Below are 19,442 nucleotides of genomic sequence, written 5' to 3' on the forward strand. Positions count from 1 at the left end.
TTGAAGTGATCATCAAATAAGGTATCCAAGGGGATAAGCTACATATCAGTAGAAAATAAAAACTATAGAGCACAAAAAAAAGTCAAACACTGTACAGTTAAAAAGGAATCATTTAAGATTTATCAAATTGATCTGTGCTTAAATTAACGAGTAGTGCTGCAAAAGGTGCTGTGAAATGGATAATCTTGTACTTCAGGTAAGAGTGCAAAGTTATTGAAAATACTCTCAGCAATATGCACCTAGAGCTTTAGAGACTTTGCCATTTCTAAAACCTGAAATTCTGCTTCTAAAAGTCCACGAAATGGGAATAATCAGAGATACTGACAAATGTCTATGCCCAAGGATGATATGGTAGTGTCATTTATATCAGTGACAGAATGATTCAAATATTCAACAAATGAGATATGGTAAATTATGGTGCATCCAGTTAATAAAATATTATGAGCCTGATAAATATTTAATGCGGAATTTTAATGACTTGGGAACATATTCATGATATAATGGTAAGTGACAAAGCAGAATAATATTTGTTCGACAAGTTCATAATTATGTAAAATGGATAAAAAGAAAATTAGAAAGAAATAAATGAAAATATTAACTGTGATTGCCTCCAGGCAATAAGGTCCTGCTTCTTATTTTTTACATACTTTTTAATTGTTGCATAATGAGCATAGATTGATTTATAATGACTTTATTATTATTATTAAATCAATGCCTGTAAGACCAAAGCTCAAGGTAGATTTGTGATTCCCTTTCACTACACCCCCGCCCTCCCCAAATGATAAATTATAAGTTTCAAGAGCCAGCTTCAACTTGGCCGTGATGGAAAAGAGAGAACCTGAAGAAGGCTCTGCTCTGTCCTCTGCTGAAAGGGGGTCCAATCCCAACACGAGCTTCTTGGCCAAGCTGGACTACCTGCTGGGTTACTGACTACGGATCCCTATCAATCTGGCAAAGGGAAGGATTTCTCAGAAGGCTTCTCCTCCCCTAAGTAGTACAACCTAAGCAAAAAATCATTGAGGAAGTAATGAGTATGACATTACCAATCATCAGATGTGAAGCTAAAAAAAAAATTTTTTTGACTAGTGGTAATAAAAAATACATTTCTATTCGTCATCCTAAAAAACCTGAATTAATTGTCGATTTTCTCTAGAGAAGTTTGCAAAATTTTTGCCTTATGAGAACATAATTGTCAGAATGCAACAGAAAATATAGAAAAAATTTGAGAAATGTACCTGATAGTTAATTAATTAGAATAACAACAATAATAGTAACTTTAATTTCCTTTTATTTTTCTATATTTTATATTTGTGGTATTTGTCAGATTTTCAACATTTATAATTTATTTCTTTTTCTCTTTCTAAGTAAATACTTTCATGCTAAATTATGAATCTGTAATTTCAAATTCTTTTTCTTTAAGAGTGTACTCCAAACAGTATAAACATTAGGAGCCACAAAACTTGAATCTGTTCTAATGACAGAAAGGGAGGAATTATAGAATTGAGGTCAGAGACCATGGATATGTTCCTAATTGTACAAATATAGCCTGCAAAGGAGTCAAGCTTGGTACAGATACAAAGAAAGAAGTTGAGGGGTGTGTGTCAAAAGATGTCAAGATATGCGTGTTCTTTCCTATTAATACATTGTAATTGAAAAAGTTTTTTTAAAAAAGAACATTTCAAGGAAATTGTCTTCAATGTTTTAAATATGGCTGCACTTTCTAGCAGAGGTGGGCAGAAAAGATCTATCTGGAAGTGGGTGGTAAGCACTCCTCAGAAAAGTGTGGCAGAACAACACAAGGAGAGGTTGTGCAGAGAGAATGTTTATTTACTGCTGGCAGGGAGGTAAATGGTACATCCATTTTGGAAATAGATTTGGTGCTTCCTTAAAAAGCTAGAAATAGAAGTACCATGTGATCCAGCAATTCCACTCTTTGGAATATATCCTAGAGAAATAAAAACCCTCAGACTACAAAATACATGCACACCTATGTTCACTGCAGCACCGTTTATAATAGCAAAAAGGTGGAAACAAGGTGCCTATCGACAGATGAATGGATGATAAAATTATGATATATTTACACAATGGAATACTACACAATGATAGAGAACAATGATGAATCCGTGAAACATCTCATAACATGGATGAATCTGGAAGGCATTATGCTGAGTGAAATTAATCACAAAAGGACAAATACTGTGTGAGACCACTATTATAAGAACTCGAGAAAACATTTAAACACAGAAAAAAAGACATTCTTTGATGGTTATGAGGGTGGGGAGGGAGAGAGGGATAAGAGTATTCACTAATTAGACTGTAGACGAGAATTATTTTAGGTGAAGTTGAGGTCAACACACAATACATGGGAAGTTAGCACAACCGGACTAAACCAAAAGCTAAGAAGTTTCCTGAATACAATCAAACACTTCAAGGGACAGAGTAGGGTGTATGGGGGTCTGTGGACCACAGTTTCAGGGGACATCTAGGTCAATTGGCATAGCAAAGTGTATTAAAAAAACGTTTTGCATCCCACTCTGGCGAGTGGCATCTGGGATCTTAAAAGCTAGCAAATGGTCATCTAAGATGCATCAATTGGTGTCAAACCACCTGGAGCAAAGGAGAATGAAGAACACCAAAGACACAATGAAAATAAGAGCCCAAGAGACAGAAGGGGCCTCATAAACCAGAGACTACATCAGCCTGAGACCAGAAGAACTAGATGGTGCCCAGCTACCATCAATGACTGCCCTGACAGGGAACACAACAGAGAATCCCTGATGGAGCAGGAGAAAAGTGGGATGCAGAACTCAAATTCTAGTAAAAAGACCAGGCTTAATGGCCTGACTGAGACTAGAGGAACCCCAGAGAACATGGCCCCCCGACTCTCTGTTACCCCAAAACTAAAACCATTTCCGAAGCCAACTCTTCAGACAAGATTAGACTGGACTATGAGACATAAAATGGTACTGGTGAGGAGTGTGCTTCTTCGCTCAAGTAGACACATGAGGCTATGTGGGTGGCTCCTGTCAGGAGGTGAGATGAGAAGGCAGAGGGGGACAGGAGCTGGTTGAATGGACACGGGAAATATAGGGTGGAGAGGAGGAGTGTGCTGTCATATTGTAGGGAGAGCAACTAGGGTCACATAACAATGCATGTATAAGTTTTTGTGTGAGAAACTGACTTGAATTGTAAACTTTCACCTAAAGCACAGTAAAATGATCATTGTTTTCTAAAAAAATAAGTAAAACAAAAGAGGAGATAACAGTAGAAGACTAATAAAAAAAGTGTATATTATGATAAAATATAAAAATGTAATTAAAATGGAAAGAAAAGGGATAGAGAATGGGAAAAATAGGAAAAAAAGTTAATTGTTCTAGGAATAGAAGTTTGGCCCAATTTTAGGAAATTCATTGATAACTTGCATCTTTACATAAACAAATAACCAGTTGTAGTTGACTCAGTTATGACTCATGGTGACCCTGTGTATGTTAGAGTAGAACTGTGTTCCTTAGGGTTTTCAGTGGGTGATTTCTCAGAAATAGATAAGCAATTTTTCTTCCCAGTAGCCTCTGGGTGGGCTTAACCTCCAACTTTTCAGTTAGCGGTTGAGAACATCAACCGTTTGCTCCACTCAGGAACTCCCATCCTTACATGGCAGTCTGATTGTAAGCTCTTCTAAAGTGATCCAAAGTCTATAGTAATGGTAAGAATTTTGGATTGAGCTACCTGATTCTTTAGGGACTGATCTTTTTTTCTTTCTCTGTTTTTTAATTTACACATTTTCTTTAGGAACTTTCTTTGGAAGTGTTAGCACATGACTTAGCACCCTAAGAGTGGACAGAAATTTTAACCCTGGCACTTTTGTTGATCTCATGTGCTGACATCTATTACTCTTTCTCAAAAAAAAAAAAGGTTTGTAGGTTTTTTTTTTTTTTTTTTTTACTGAATTGCAGAGCAGAGTCAAAAGTTTCCAGGCTACTGTGCTCTATAAGGTGCCCATCTGTGCTTACTGATTTATGAAATAGCTAAGGATCAGGAGCAAGTACTATTCAGATTATGTTAACATGGAATTAAACAATACAGCTCTTTGGAAATCTCTCTGGTTCTAATTGCTTAGTAAGTTGTTAAATCTATATTAACAAAAGTACAGAGACTACCTGTTGTTCTTAGTTTCCTAGCACAGCGAGAGAGAAAGAGATGTGAAAAAGGAAAGAAAATATATATTGCTAACAATTATTTATGTATTTTCATGTCTAAGATTTATTATTATAAATTTATCAGCAGGTACTGTTAATCCTGAACTGCACAATGTTCTACAAAATCTTGCTGTGCCCTTTGGAAAAAAATCAACAATTAAGGAAAGAAAAACTAACTAAGGCACCTCGTGCATATTTTCTCTAGAACCTGAAACTTTAGCATTTTCTATTTTCTCTCCTTTGCCAGAGATCGTTCTTTGTACCAGGGAATGAACTGCCTGAGAGAGTAGCAAGTGAAGCATACTTTCTAAAGATCTCTTGTGATTTTACTCAGTTCTTAAAATGCAGAGTTGAAACAAGAATGCTGTGATTAATAAAATAAAATTATCTATTTTTAAAGTAAAATGTATTGAAGGCTAGAGTTAGAACTTAACAGGGCACAGCTATCTTAAAGTGACTGACCCTTTTCTTTTCTTTTTCTGTTCTTTCTGTAACAGGAAATTCTTTTTCTTAAGAAGTATGTGGTGATTTTTATTTATTTTAATTAGAATGAAGACAGAAACAGTTCTCAGGAAAAATTCCTTCCTGAAATATTAGCTGTTGTTGAAACACTTTTAATTGTCTTTTTTGACAATACTTCAGGGTTATTGGCAAGGAGAATGCTGCTGTCCAGGGAAAAAGAATTAATTCATTCTATGGAAGAATCTTTTCTATTTTCTTTTAAAAGCAATTCCTGATTTAATGTTTTTGAGAACTCTTCTGCTGAAAATGTCATCAAATTAAACACCAAAAGAGTAAGATAAATGGAATTTTACTCTGGCATTATCATTTTGATGTCTAGAGCATAGATGAATTAGAATAAAAAAGAAAAAAGTGACCACCTCATTTTTGGCTGGTTGATACATTTCCCCCAAATGATATGCATTGTGAAGCTGTCATTTTGGAAAAATAGATCTTAATGCTTGACTTGCACATAAGAGCTTTGCAACTTATAAAACACTCCTGAAAGGGATGGATTTTATGCTCTGTGACACAGGTACCTTCATCATTCCCACTGAGTGATGGTTCATTTCCTCATCATTGCCAGCACAGAGTGCCTCACAGGTAGCAGGATAAGCTGAGACTCAGTGAGGTTGCGTGCAAAAAATGCAGAACTCTGTTTTTTCTGTATAGACTATTTAGTGTTTCTCCCTGAACTACATCGTGTGTAAGGGAAGAAGGGTAGCAGAGGGTAGGAGAATGGCATTTAGAACTGACTGCACTGTTTTCAAGTTCTCTAATCAATGGGAGATGAAACCTGGAAAACGAGCAAATGCTTAAGGGTGTTCTTTTTCAAAGAGAAAGTGGAAAGGAAAAAAAATTTTTTATTATTTTATTCGATAGCCTATATTGACAACAGAATATAGAAAAAGGATTTAGATCATGAAGCCAGGGCTGTTGAGCTTCTTAGTCCTCCTCCAGGCAAGAGAGGTAGGTAGTGCTAATGCTGTGGTGAGTGTGAGATCTAGAACAAACTTGGAAGGCCTAGGAAACTAAAGAGAAAGTAATTGGATTCATTCTCTCCAGTTCATATTCTCCTCTAGATAAGCATTTTTCTATTTTAACAGCCCTTTTTTCTTGGAAATGAAAATATTTGCAGCAGTTCTCTGTATATGGGGCTAGAAAATGCAATAAAGGTAGTTCTTTTTCCTGATATTTCCAGGAATATTTGTGGGGTAGGGAAACAGGAAAGGAGAAAATAGGAGCACCTACATAGTGTGATTACAAAGGATGCAGAAAAGATGTTGAATGTTGAATGCCATAAAGACTGTGGAATAAGAATGGATGGATATTAAGACCTCTCAGCATTATATTAACAATTTCAGTGGCTGTAACCAGGTGCAAAGTGAAAGAATAACAGGGCATAGAAAGAGCTACAACATATTTTATGAATGGATAATGAGAAGAGGAGTTCAACAACATAATCTATCTAATGATGTGTTTCATGAATGAATACCAAATTACTATTTTTTAAGATATTTTATTGATTAATCCTTATGTATAACACACATTGCTGTTGACTCAATTCTGACTCATAGCCACACCATGTATTACAGAGAACTGCCCCATAAGGTTTTCTTGTCTGTCATCTTCATGGAGGCAGATAGCCAGGTTTTTCTTCTGTGGTTTTGCTTGGTTGGTTTTAATAGCCAAAATTTAGGTTAGTAACTGAGCACAAATTGTATGTACCATCCAGGACTGCATATATTAAAATAAAATATAAAGCACAGGGAATACATTAAGAATTATTATTTATTAGTTGTTTGACTCTATACTTAATCTTAACCATTCCAAGTCTTTTTTAGAATCCCATTTTCAGTTATTTTTTTTTCACTCTTGAAAGCACAAAGGAGTTTTCTACCTCTTTATCTTTCCACTTTATATTTCTCACCAAGTATCTACTTTAGGAATCAATTATCCTTAGAGACGCTTGGTGCTGTGCTGGAGGTTTAAAAAATTAGAGGATACACAAAAAATATCTTCCTTCTTAATGTTTATATTTATTTAATAAAACAAACAAAATAAAAAATGTCTTCAATTTTCTATTTTTATTTGATCAAACATTCAACAAATATTGATTTGTATTCATACTTCATGACTGGATAATGATAAAGAAAACAGTTGAATACAGGGAGGAGCCAACATGGCAGTATAGACAGAAGCACCACAACGTTCCTCCCCAGGAAAGACCAAAAGAACTACATAAAACAGAAGCAAACGTCAATTCTGCAAACCTAAGCATTAAATGAAGAAATAAAAAACTCAGCTAAGCACTGAATGGAATAAGAAACTGACAGAGAAAAGAGAGTGAGCAGAGATACAAGTGGAGGCCCCCTATCAACTAATGAAGCACAGATTTGCCATCTTGGACTCCTGTCACAGATTGGTGAACAGGGAGTAAGGGAAAGCAGGTCCACAGAGACTTGAGGAGGAAAGAGAGCACCCACTGGACCTGCCCTGCTGCACCATAGCTGAGTGACTGGCCCTGCCCATTGGACAAGGAGGTGAAAAGTATTGTGCCCACAGATGAGCAAAGAGCAAAGAATTCAAAGCCTGCCTGCTCAGACATAACCAAACCAAACCAAACAAAAAAAACAAATCTACAATCAATAAACGAAGAAAATAAGTACTGGATTTTCCAAAGACAGCAGACAATACAAAAACGTAAAAAAAAAAAAAAAAAAAAAATGCACAGAATGGTTCCAGTAGACACCCAAAATAAAACACCAGATGACTTTCCAGTAGAAGAAAACGCACTAGAACTACCTGATTGGGAATTCAAATATCTAATATTCAGAGCTATCCAAGATTTGAAGCAAAAAACAGTCAAAAATGAGGAAAAATAGACAAATTCATAGAAAAGGCAGACAGATTCATGAAAAAACAAACCAAAAAAAAAAAAAAGGAAGAATTCAGGAAAATTATACAGGTACAAAATGCCAAAATAAATTCACAACTAGAAATCATACAAAAACAACAAGTAGAAATCAAAAAGATAAACAAGATTTCAGAAATGGACCATGAAGGGCTGAGGACCAGGTCTGAAACATCAGAAGACAAGATCAGCAAAATTTAAGAGAAACACTTGGATACAACTTTGTTTGAGGAATAATCAGAAAAAAGAATGAAGAAAAATGAAGAAACCCTGAGAATTATGTGGGGTACAATCAAAAGCAAGAGTTTGCAAGTGATCAGAGTTTCAGAGCAGGGCGAGAAAATGGAAAACAAAGAAGATCATTAAAGAATTGCTGACAGAAAACTTCCCTAATATCATGAAGGATATAAACCTGACCATTCAAGAAGCTCAACGAACCCCATATAGGATAGACCCCAAAACAAAATCACCAAGGTATATCATAACCACACTCACTGAAACCAAAGACAAAGGAAAATCTTGACAGCAGCTTGAGAAAAGTGAAAAGTCACATACAAAGGGGAAACAATAAGACTAAACTCTGATTATTCAGCAGAAACCATGCAGACAAGAAAGCAATGGGAAAACATATACAAAACCTTGAAAGAAAAAAGTTGCCAACCAAGAATAACATATTCTACAAAATTCTCATTGAAATATGATTTTGAAATGAGGACATTTCCAGATAAACAGAAATTAAGGGAATATGTAAAAACCAAACCAAACTTATAAGAATTATTAAAGGGAGTCCTTCAGCTTGAGAACAAACAACATCAGACCACAGGTTGAATCTAAGATGCAAGATCATACCAGCCAGATACCAACCTAAGAAATGAACTCTCAAGGACTATTCAAAACCAAAAGAATTATGACAGAGAAACAGAGGTTAATCTGTAAATGACAACAAAGTCAGAACAATAAAAGAGGGAATAAACTGTGTAGGTATAGAACTTTCTAATGAAGAGGAAGGCAAGGCTATACCAATAATAGACTGGTTCAAACCTAGGAAGTTAAAGGTACATTTCAAGGTAAACACAAAGAAAGTTAACAAACCTACTCATCAAAATAAAGAATAAAAACACAAAGTCTCAGTAAAAACAAAATCTACAAAAATGAAAAGAAAAAAAATCCATGAACAAAAGGAATTCAGCACAAGAGAGAGTAAGAGGAATAAAGAAAATGTCAGCACCACAAAAAAAAGCACTATAAAATGACAGCAACACCTTTGTACCTATCAATAATTACACTGAATGTAAATGGCCTAAATGTACCCATAAAGAGACAGAGTGACAGAATGGATTAAAAAAAAACAAGATCCATCAATATGCTGTCTACAGGAGACACACCTTAGAAACAAAGACATAAATTTATTAAAAATTAAAGGATGGAAGAAAATATATCAAGTAAACATCTACAAAAAAAAGAGCAAGAGTGGCAATACTAATCTCAGATAATATAAAGTTTAAAACAAAATCCACCATAAAAGACAAAGAAGGGCACTATACAGTGATTAAAGGGTTGATCCATCATGAAGGCATAGCCGCAATAAACATCCATGCACCCAATGACAGGGTCCCAAAATACATAAAACAAACTCTAACTAAGCACTGAAAAGAGAAATTGACAGTTCCACAATAGTAGGAGACTTCAACACACCATTCTTGGTAAAGGACAGAACATCTAGAAAGAAACTCAACAAAGATACAGAAGAGCTAAAGGACAAAATGAGCCAACATGACCTCATAGACATATATAGAACACTCCACCCAACAGCTGCAAAGTACACATTCATTTCCAATGCATAGAGAACGTTCTCCACAATAGACCACATTTTAGGCAATGGAGCAACCCTCAACAAAATCCAAAACATTGAAATAATATCTTCTCTGAGTACAGTGCCATCAAAGCAGAAATTAACAACAGGAAGAGCAAGGAAAAAAATCAATTACTTGGAAACTGAATAACACCCTGCTAAAAAAGCACTAGGTGATAGAAGAAATCAGAAATGGAAAAAAAAAATTCCTAGAATCAAACAAGAATGAAAACACATCATACCAAAACAAAATCGACCAAACACTGGCCAAACAGACAAAAGAGAGACAGAAGAGGACACAATAACCCAAATAAGAAATGAAATGGGGGAACTAAAACAGACACAACTGAAATGAAAAGGTTCATGACAGAGGATTATGAAAAACTACACCCCAACAAATTTGAAAACCTAGAGGAAATGGACAAATTTGTAGAAACATACTACCTACCCAAACTAACAGAAAATGATATTGAAAATCTGAACAGACTCATAACAAGAAAAGAGATTGAAAAGGTAATAAGAAAAAAAAAAAAAAATCCCAACCAAAAAAAAAGCCCTGGCCCAGATGGCTTCACTGAAGAATTCCAACAAACATTTAGAGAAGAGCTTACACCAGTACTACTCAAATTATTTCAGAACATAGAAAAGGAAGTGGTACTTCCAAATTGATTCTATAAAGCCAACATAACCCTGATACCAAAACCAGGCAAAGGCACCACAAAAAAAGAAAATTACAGACTGATATCTCTCATGAATATAGATACAAAAATTCTCAACAAAATTCTAGCCAATAGAATTCAGCATCATATGAAAAAATAATACATCACGACCAAGTAGGATTCATACCAGGTATGCAAGAATGGTTCACGTTAGAAAATCAATCAACATAATCCACCACATAAAGAAAAGGAAAGAAAAGAATCACTTGATCATCTCAATTGATGCAGAAAAGGCATTTGACAAAGTTCAACATCCATTCCTGATAAAAGCTCTCAAAAAAACGAGTATAGAAGGGAAATTTCTCAACATAATAAAAGGCATTCATGCAAAACCAAGAGTCAACATCATTCTTAATCGAGAGATGTTGAAAACTTTCCCCCTGAGGAGAGGAAAAAGACAAGGATGTCCTTTATTACCACTCTTATTTAACATTGTGTTAGAAGTCCTAGCTAGAGTGATAAGGCAAGAAAAAGAAATAAAGTTCATCCAAATTGGTAATGAAGAAGTTAACCTGTCCCTATTTGTGGATTATATATGATACTATACACAGAAAGCCCCAAAGACTCTGTGAGAAAACTATTGGAACTAATAGAAAGATTCAGCAGAGTAGCAGGATACAAGATAAGCATACCAAAATCGAGTGGATTCCTACACATCAATAAAGGGAACGATGAAAAGGAAATCAGGAAAACAACACCATTAATAATAACCCCTAAAAAATACATATTTAGGAATAAATATAACTAGGGATGTAAAAGACCTATACAAAGAAAACTACAAAACCAAAGAGATCTACATAAATGGAAAAACATACCATGCTCATGGATAGGTAGACCCAACATTGTGAAAATGACAATTCTACCCAAAGCAAATTTATAAATACAGTGCAATCCCAATCCAAATACCAACACATTCTTTAAAGAAATGGAAAAATTAATCATTAAATTTATATGGAAAGGGAAGAGGCCACGAATAATTAAAGCACTACTGAAGAAGAAAAATTAAGTAGGACGACTGGCACTACCTGACCTCAGAACCTGCTATACAGCCATGTTAGTCAAAACAGCCTAGTACTGGTATGACAACAGATACATTGGCCAATGGAACAAAACTGAGAACCCAGATGTAAACTCACCACCTATGGTCACCTGATCTTTGACAAGGACCCAAAGTCCATCAAATGGGGAAAAGATAGTCTTTTTAACAAATGGTGTTGGCGAAACTGGATGTCCATCTGCAAAAAAATGAAACGGGATCTGTATCTCACACCATACACAAAAACTAATTCAAAATGCATCGAAGACCTAAATATAAAGCCAAAACTGTAAAGTTCATGGAAGAAAAATTAGAATTAACACTAGAGATCCTAATACATGGCATTAACAGGATACGAACCATAACGAGCAACATACAAACTCCAGAAGATAAACTAGATAACTGGGATCTCCTAAAAATTAAGCACTTATGCTCATCAAAACACTTCACCAAAAGAGTAAAGAGAAAGCCTACAGACTGGGGGAAAAAATTGGCTAATACAAATCAGACAAAGGTCTAATCTCTAAAATCTACAAGAAAATCCAGCACCTCTAAAACAAAGAGACAACCCAATTAAAAAATGGGCAAAGGAAATGAACACTCAGCAAATAAGACATTATAGCTGCTAACAGATACATGAAGAAATGCTCAGGATCACTAGCCATTAGAGAAATGCAAATCAAAACCACAATGAAATACCGTCTCACCCTGGCATTACAGTCGCAAATCTAAAAAATAGAAAGTAACAAATGTTGGAGAGGCTGCAGGGAGATTGGAACTCTTACACACTGCTGATGGGAATGCAAAATGGTACAACTATTTTGGAAAATGATACAGCGCTTCCTCAGAAAGCTAGAAATAGAAATACCATATGATACAGCAATCACACTCCTACGAATATGTCCTAGAGAAATTAGAGCCATCACACGAATGGACACAGGCATATCCATGTTCATTGCAGCATTGTTCACGGTAGCAAAAAGATGGAAACAACCTAGATGCTCATCAACAAATGAATGGATAGACAAACTATGGTACATACACACAGTGGAATATTAGGCAAGGATAAAAATGATGAATCTGCCAAGCATCTCATAACATGGATGCATCTGGAGGGCATTACGCTGAGTGAAATGAGTCAATCACAAAAGGAAAATATCATATGAGACTATTAGTGTAAAACTCATGAAACAATCTTTGATGGTTATGAGGGAGGGGAGGGGTGGTGATGGAAAACACTAAATAAGACAATAGATAAGTGGTAACTTTGGTGAAGGGTAAGACAGTATATAATTCTGGGGATGCCAGCACAACTTGTACAAGGCAAGGTCATGGAAGCTCCATAGACACATCCAAACTCCCTGAGGGCCCGAATTTCTGGGCCGAGGGCTGTGGGAACCATGGTCTTGGGGAATATCTAGCTCAATTGGCATAACATAGTTTATAAAGAAAATCGTCTGCATTCTACTTTGGTGAGTAGTGTCTGGGGTCTTAAATGCCTGTGTGCGGCCATCTAAGGTAGTTCACCAGTCTCACCCCTTCAGGAGCAAGGGAGAATGAAGGCAACTGAAGACACAAGGCAAAGATTATTCCGAAGGACTAATGGACCACAACTACCATGGCAGCCACCAGACTAAGTCCATCACAACGAGATGGTGCCCATTTACCACCACTGACTGTTCTGACACAGGTCACAATAGAAGGTCCCAGGCAGAGCTGGAGAAAAATGTGGGACAAAACTCTAACTCACACACACAAAAAAACCAGACCTACTGGCCTGACAGAGACCGGAGAAACCCCGAGAGTATGGCCCCTGGACACACTTTTAGCTGAGTAATGAAGTCACTCCTGAGATTCACCCTTCAGCCAAAGATTAGACAGGCCCATAAAACAAATGAGACTAAAGGGGTACACTAGCCCAGGGGCAAGAACCAGGAGGCAGGAGAAGACAGGAAAGCTGGTAATAGGGAACCCAAGGTCTAGAAGGGACAGTGTTGACATGCCGTGGGGTTGTTAACTAATGTCATAAACATGCGTACTGTTTAATGAGAAGCTAGTTCTGTAAACCTTCTAAAGGATGATTATAAAAAAAAAAGCTGTTGAGGAGGGGGCCAAGATGGCTGACTAGGTAGAAGCTACCAAGGATCCCTCTTGCAACAAAGACTCGGAAAAACAAGTGAATCGATCACATACATGACAATGTATGAACCCTGACCATCAAACACAGATCTAAAGAGTTGACCTGAGTGACAGGGGAGCAAAAAGCTGTGCCCTGAAACAGTGACAGCCTCTGGAACTGGCGTCCCGAGCCACAGCCTTGAGCCCTTGCAGTTCTCTGGTGCCGAGTGGCGGGGTTGATTGCGGCTTGCTGAGGCGGGGCAGGCACAGGACACAGCCCTAACCCCTAGTCCCCTGGGGTAACCTCGGTACAGACTCAGCCAGTGCAAGCAGGCTGCACACTGATGTGGCTAACGAGAGAGTGAGCAACCACGGGGAAGGAGCAACTGTTTTCAGAGCCTGGAGCCAGCATCCCAGTCAGAAAACCTTGGCGCTGGGCTTTGGACTGGGCACAGGGGAGCTGAGCACAGCTTCCTGAGATGGCGCAAGCATGGGATGTAGCTCTAGCCCCCTGAAGTAACCTTGGGGGAAACCCAGACAGTGCATGCAGGCAGCAAAACGACACGGCTGACAGGAGGAGAAGTCACTGGGAGGCAGACTGGTTTTGGAGCCTGGAGTGCGGGTCCCAGGTGGGGAACCTTGGCTCTGGGCTTTGGACTGGGAGTGGAGGAGCTGACCATGGGTCCTGAGACAGCACGAAAATGGGAAGCAGACCTGACCCTCAGGGGCAATCTCAACCCAGCCAGCTGCACACAGGCTACATGCCCCTCAGGAATCACAGATAAAACAGTCATTGCCAAGCAAGATAAGTAACTTTGTCCATATTGTGGAGTGCTACTCTCTCCTATCTATCTGATCCCTCCCCTCCCCACCCCAGGCACCTTCATTAACATTGGAATTTCCTGGGCCAGGGAGTGAAGTGCTCTGTGGTGTATTTTTTTTTCCTAACCCATTCTCCTGGCCTGAGAGAAGCAGCTACTAAAAACCCAGTCATGAAAAATCCTTCCCTGACTTCCCTAAACTGGAAAAAAATACAGAACCAGCTCCAGCCAAGCATATGAGATCCACAGTCTTTGGCTTTCATCCCTACAGGGAACAAGGTGGCTATTACAATGCAAAGGCAATTCTGATAGAGATCTGACTGTAACTGTTTCAGTGGAGCACTGGAAAGACAAGTTTTCCAGGTCTGATATCTCTACCTATTAAACAGAGCCCTCACTGATCCATAATAGGGACTGAGGGCTGAAGCTCCACCTAAACCACCCAGCCACCTGCCAAAGGGTCTGAGGATACTGACACCTACCAATCTTTGGAGGTACATGCATTGGCTGCCTAAGGTACAGCTGCAGAACCCACCCACCAAAGTGCTCTAGGAATAGAGACACACCTACCTCACAGGCACGTGGGGGAAGGCTGTCAGCATCCTGCCCTCCTTGGAGTGTGAGCCCCTGCCACTACTGGAATCTGGTGCACACAACTATCACCACTACTCCTCTAAGTTAATAGGTGACAGTCTACACCACACACTTGGTGACTCAAAATCAGAACACCTAAGCTGATTCTATTGAAGAATACTGAATGGACTCTTAGGCTTACATATCTGGCAACAGTCTAAACCAGCTGGTAATAGGACATAAGTGATTCAAAGGCTACAGCAATCAAGACAGCACAATCTAGTAGCCCATCTGGGTATGTTGAAAGAAAACAAAATAAGATAAGACTCAGTGGGCAAATATAAAATAAATCATTACAATATCTTATAGATGGTTCGAGACAGCAGTCGATATCAAACCACATAAAGAAGCAGACCATGATTGCTTCTACAAATCCCCAAATTAAAGAATCAAAATCTTTCCCAAATGAAGATACAATCCTGGAATTGCCAAATGCAGAATATAAAAAAACTGATATACAGAATGCTTCAAGACATCAGGGATGACCTCAGAAATGAAATAAGGCAATCTACACAAAAAGCCAAGGAACACACTGATAAAGCAGTTGAAGAAATCAAAAAGATTATTCAAGAACATAGTGGAAAAATCAATAAGCTGCAAGAATCCATAGAGAGATAACATTCAGAGTTTAACAGTAAAATTACAGAATTAGGCAACTTAATAGGAAGTCAGAGGTGCAGAATCGAGGAATTGGAATGCAGAGTGGGGGCAGATGGAGGATAAGGCAATTGACACAAGTATAAAAAAAAAAAGTATAGTTGAAGAAAAATCAGACAAAAGAATTAAAAGAAATGAAGAAACCCTAAGAATCATGTGGGACTCTATCAAGAAGAATAACTTGCATGTGATTGGAGTTCCACAACAGGGAGGGATAACAGAAAATACAGAGAGAATAGTGGAAGATTTGTTGGCAGAAAACTTCCCTGGCATCATGAAAGACGAAAAGATATCTATCCAAGATGCTCATCGAACCCCATATAAGATTGATCCAAAAAGAAAATCACCAAGGCATATTATCATCAAACTTGCCAAAACCAAAGATAAAGAGAAATTTTTAAAAGCAGGCAGGGATAAAGTCAGTTAATTGGGAAAAGATAGTCTTTTAAACAAATGGTGCTGGCATAACTGGATATCCATTTGCAAAAAAATGAAACAGGACCCATACCTCACACCATGCACAAAAACTAACTCCAAGTGGATCAAAGACATAAACATAAAGACTAAAACGATAAAGATCATGGAAGAAAAAATTGGGACAACCCTAGGAGCCCTAATACAAGGTATAAACAGAATACAAAACATTACCAAAAATGATGAAGAGAAACCAGATAACTGGGAGCTCCTAAAAATCAAACACCTATGCTCATCTAAAGACTTCACCAAAAGAGTAAAAAGACCACCTACAGATTGGAAAAAATTTTCAGCTGTGAAGTCTCCAACCAGCACCTGATCTCTAAAATCTATATAATTCTGTCAAAACTCAACCACAAAAAGACAAACAACCCAATCAAGAAGTTGGCAAAGGATATGAACACGCACTTCACTAAAGAAGATATTTAGGCGGCTAACAGATACATGAGAAAATGCTCTCGATCATTAGCCATTAGAGAAATGCAAATTAAAACTACGATGAGATTCCATCTCACTCCAACAAGGCTGGCGTTAATCCAAAAAACACAAAATAATAAATGTTGGAGAGGCTGTGGCGAGATTGGAACTCTTATACACTGCTGGTGGGAAATGTAAAATGGTACAACCACTTTGGAAATCTATCTGGCATTATCTTAAAAAGTTAGAAATAGAACTACCATACAACCCAGAAATCCCACTCCTCATAATATACCCTAGAGAAATAAGAGCTTTTACAAGAACAGATATATGCACACCCATGTTTATTGCAGCTCTATTTACAATAGCAAAAAGCTGGCAGCAACCAAGGTGTCCATCGACGGATGAATGGATAAATAAATTATGGTATATTCACACAATGGAATACTACGCATCGATAAAGAACAGTGACGAATCTGTGAAACATTTCATAACATGGAGGAACCTGGAAGGCATTATGCTGAGTGAAATTAGTCAGATGCAAAAGGACAAATATTGTATAAGACCACTATTATAAGATCTTGAGAAATAGTTTAAACTGAGAAGAACACATTCTTTTGTGGTTATGAGGAGGGGAGGGAGGGAGGATGGGAGAGGGTTATTTATTGATTAGATGTAGATAAGAACTGCTTTAGGTGAAGGGAAAGACAACACTCAGTACAGGGAAGGTCAGCTCAACTGGACTGGACTAAAAGCAGTTTCCTGAATAAACTGAATGCTTCAAAGGTCAGAGGAGCAAGGTTGGGGGTTTGGGAATTATGGCTTCAGGGGACATCTAAGTCAATTGGCAAAATTAATTCTATTAAGAAAACATTCTGCATCCCACTTTGAAGTGTGGCATCTGGGGTCTTAAATGCTAAGAAGCAGCCATCTAAGATGCATCAATTGGTCTCAACCCATCTGGATCAAAGGAGAATGAAGAACACCAAGGTCACAAGATAATTATGAGCCCAAGAGACAGAAAGGGTCACATGAACTAGAGACTTACATCATCCTGAGACCAGAAGAAGCAGATGGTGCCCAGCCACAATGACTGCCCTGACAGGGAGCACAACAGAGAAGCCCTGAGGGAGCAGGAGAACAGTGGGGTGCAGACCCCAAATTCTCATAAAAAGACCAGACTTAATGGTTTGACTAAGACTAGAAGAATCCTGGTGGTCATGGTGCCCAAAGCTTCTGCTGGCCCAGGATAGGAACCATTCCCGAAGACAACTCATCAGACGTGGAATGGACTGGACAATGGCTTGGAGAGAGATGCTGATGAGGAGTGAGCTACTTGTATCAGGTGGACACTTGAGACTGTGCTGGCATCTCCTGTCTGGAGGGGAGATGGGAGGGTAGAGAGGGTTAGTAACTGGCAAAACCGGCATGAAAGGAGAGACTGGAAGGAGGGAGTGGGCTGACTCATTAGGAGGAGAGTAAATGGGAGTATGTAGTAAGGTGTATATAAGTTTATATGTGAGAGACTGACTTGATTTGTAAACTTTAACTTAAAGCACAATAAATTTATTTTTTTAAAAAAGCTGTTGAATAACACCCTAGACAATGGGTACACAGTTATGAACAGGACTGATACATCCTTACCCTTAGGAAGCTTACAATTTAGTTTCAGGATCCAGATAATGAACACATTAACTATGTTAACAAAATCATTTCTGATAGTAATGAGTGCTAGGGAGAAAAGTAAAGAAATAACTTATATGAAAGAGTACTGGGTGTTTTGGGTGGGTATGCTTTAGAACTCATAATGACCCTAGGAATTAGACTCGATAGGAAGATTTACTGTCTTTGTTGTTGTTGTTCTTTTTTTAATCCTGTAGAAAAATTGAACAAGGAAAACTTTCTGAGAAAGTAATATTTGAACTAAGCCTGAAGTCTGATAAAAAGTCATAAAATAACCAAAACAGAGATTTTCAGACAGAGAAAAGGGCAAATACAAAGAAGGAAGTTCTATAGACTCTGGAGTTAAAAAGGAAAGAAAAGGAGGTTGATGTGGTGAGTAGAGTCTGGGGAAGTGTCTGCATGCATGAGATAAAGTTGAAGAGTTAGGCACAAAATAGTCGTATGGAGATACATCTGTAAGGCAAGACTTCCTATAAAATTTGGACTTCATTCCAAGTGGAATTGGAAGTTATCAAAAAGAAGAGTCACATAATCTATTCTTAAAATACTCCTCGTCAGTGGAGAGTGTAGATATCAGGAAGAACAAGAAGGAGCAGAGATGCTGGTTGGGTCTATTGAAAAAATCCAAGTGAGAGATAACTGTGGTGTAGGCTAGGGCCACAGCAGTGGAGAAAGTGAACATGCTTGATTGAAACGCTGGGATGTATGAGAGGCAATAGTGTGTAGTGGCTAAAATCATGGAGTCTGGAATTAGACTGGCTAGGTTTAAATTCTAGCTTTAAAACTTCCTAAAACGTCCACTTGGGCAAATCACTTAAGGTTATAAACGCATTTGTGTTTGCTAATTCCTATCACAGGGATTAAAAAAAAAAAAAAAAAAACTAGCACTGTTTTTTTTTTTTTAATCACGGGGATAACCTTAGCTCTTTTTTTACTGAATATTAATTATTCCATAACAAGCACTTAGAACAGAGTCTGAAACATAGCAAGCAGTCAATATAACTGCTGTAAATGCCATTATTATACAATCGATAGACTTGCTTACTGATGGATTGGTTGTAGAGGAAAGAAGAGGAAGAAACCAAAGAGCTTTGGCTTGAGCCCCAGGGTTAATGAGAATAATTAATTGGTAGCACAGAAAAAGAGTGGAAAATTGGTGATGAAAGATAGAATGGGCATGAAGAGACCTATTCCGGACATAGTTCTTTTGCTATACCTGTTAGTCATTCAAGTATAGGTGTCAAGAAGAGGGGTATATATGTGAATGTGAAACTTAGGGTAGAGGTTATAACCAGAGATATAATTATGAAAATGTTCTGCAGATAAGTAATTGATTCAATGGGTGAGCTAGCTTAGAGAAAATCTGTGTTGTTGTTAGGTACCATCCAACCCATACTGATCAAATGTAACACAGTAGAGCT

This window comes from Loxodonta africana, chromosome 26 (assembly GCF_030014295.1).
Source record: "Loxodonta africana isolate mLoxAfr1 chromosome 26, mLoxAfr1.hap2, whole genome shotgun sequence".
Classification (NCBI taxonomy): domain Eukaryota; kingdom Metazoa; phylum Chordata; class Mammalia; order Proboscidea; family Elephantidae; genus Loxodonta; species Loxodonta africana.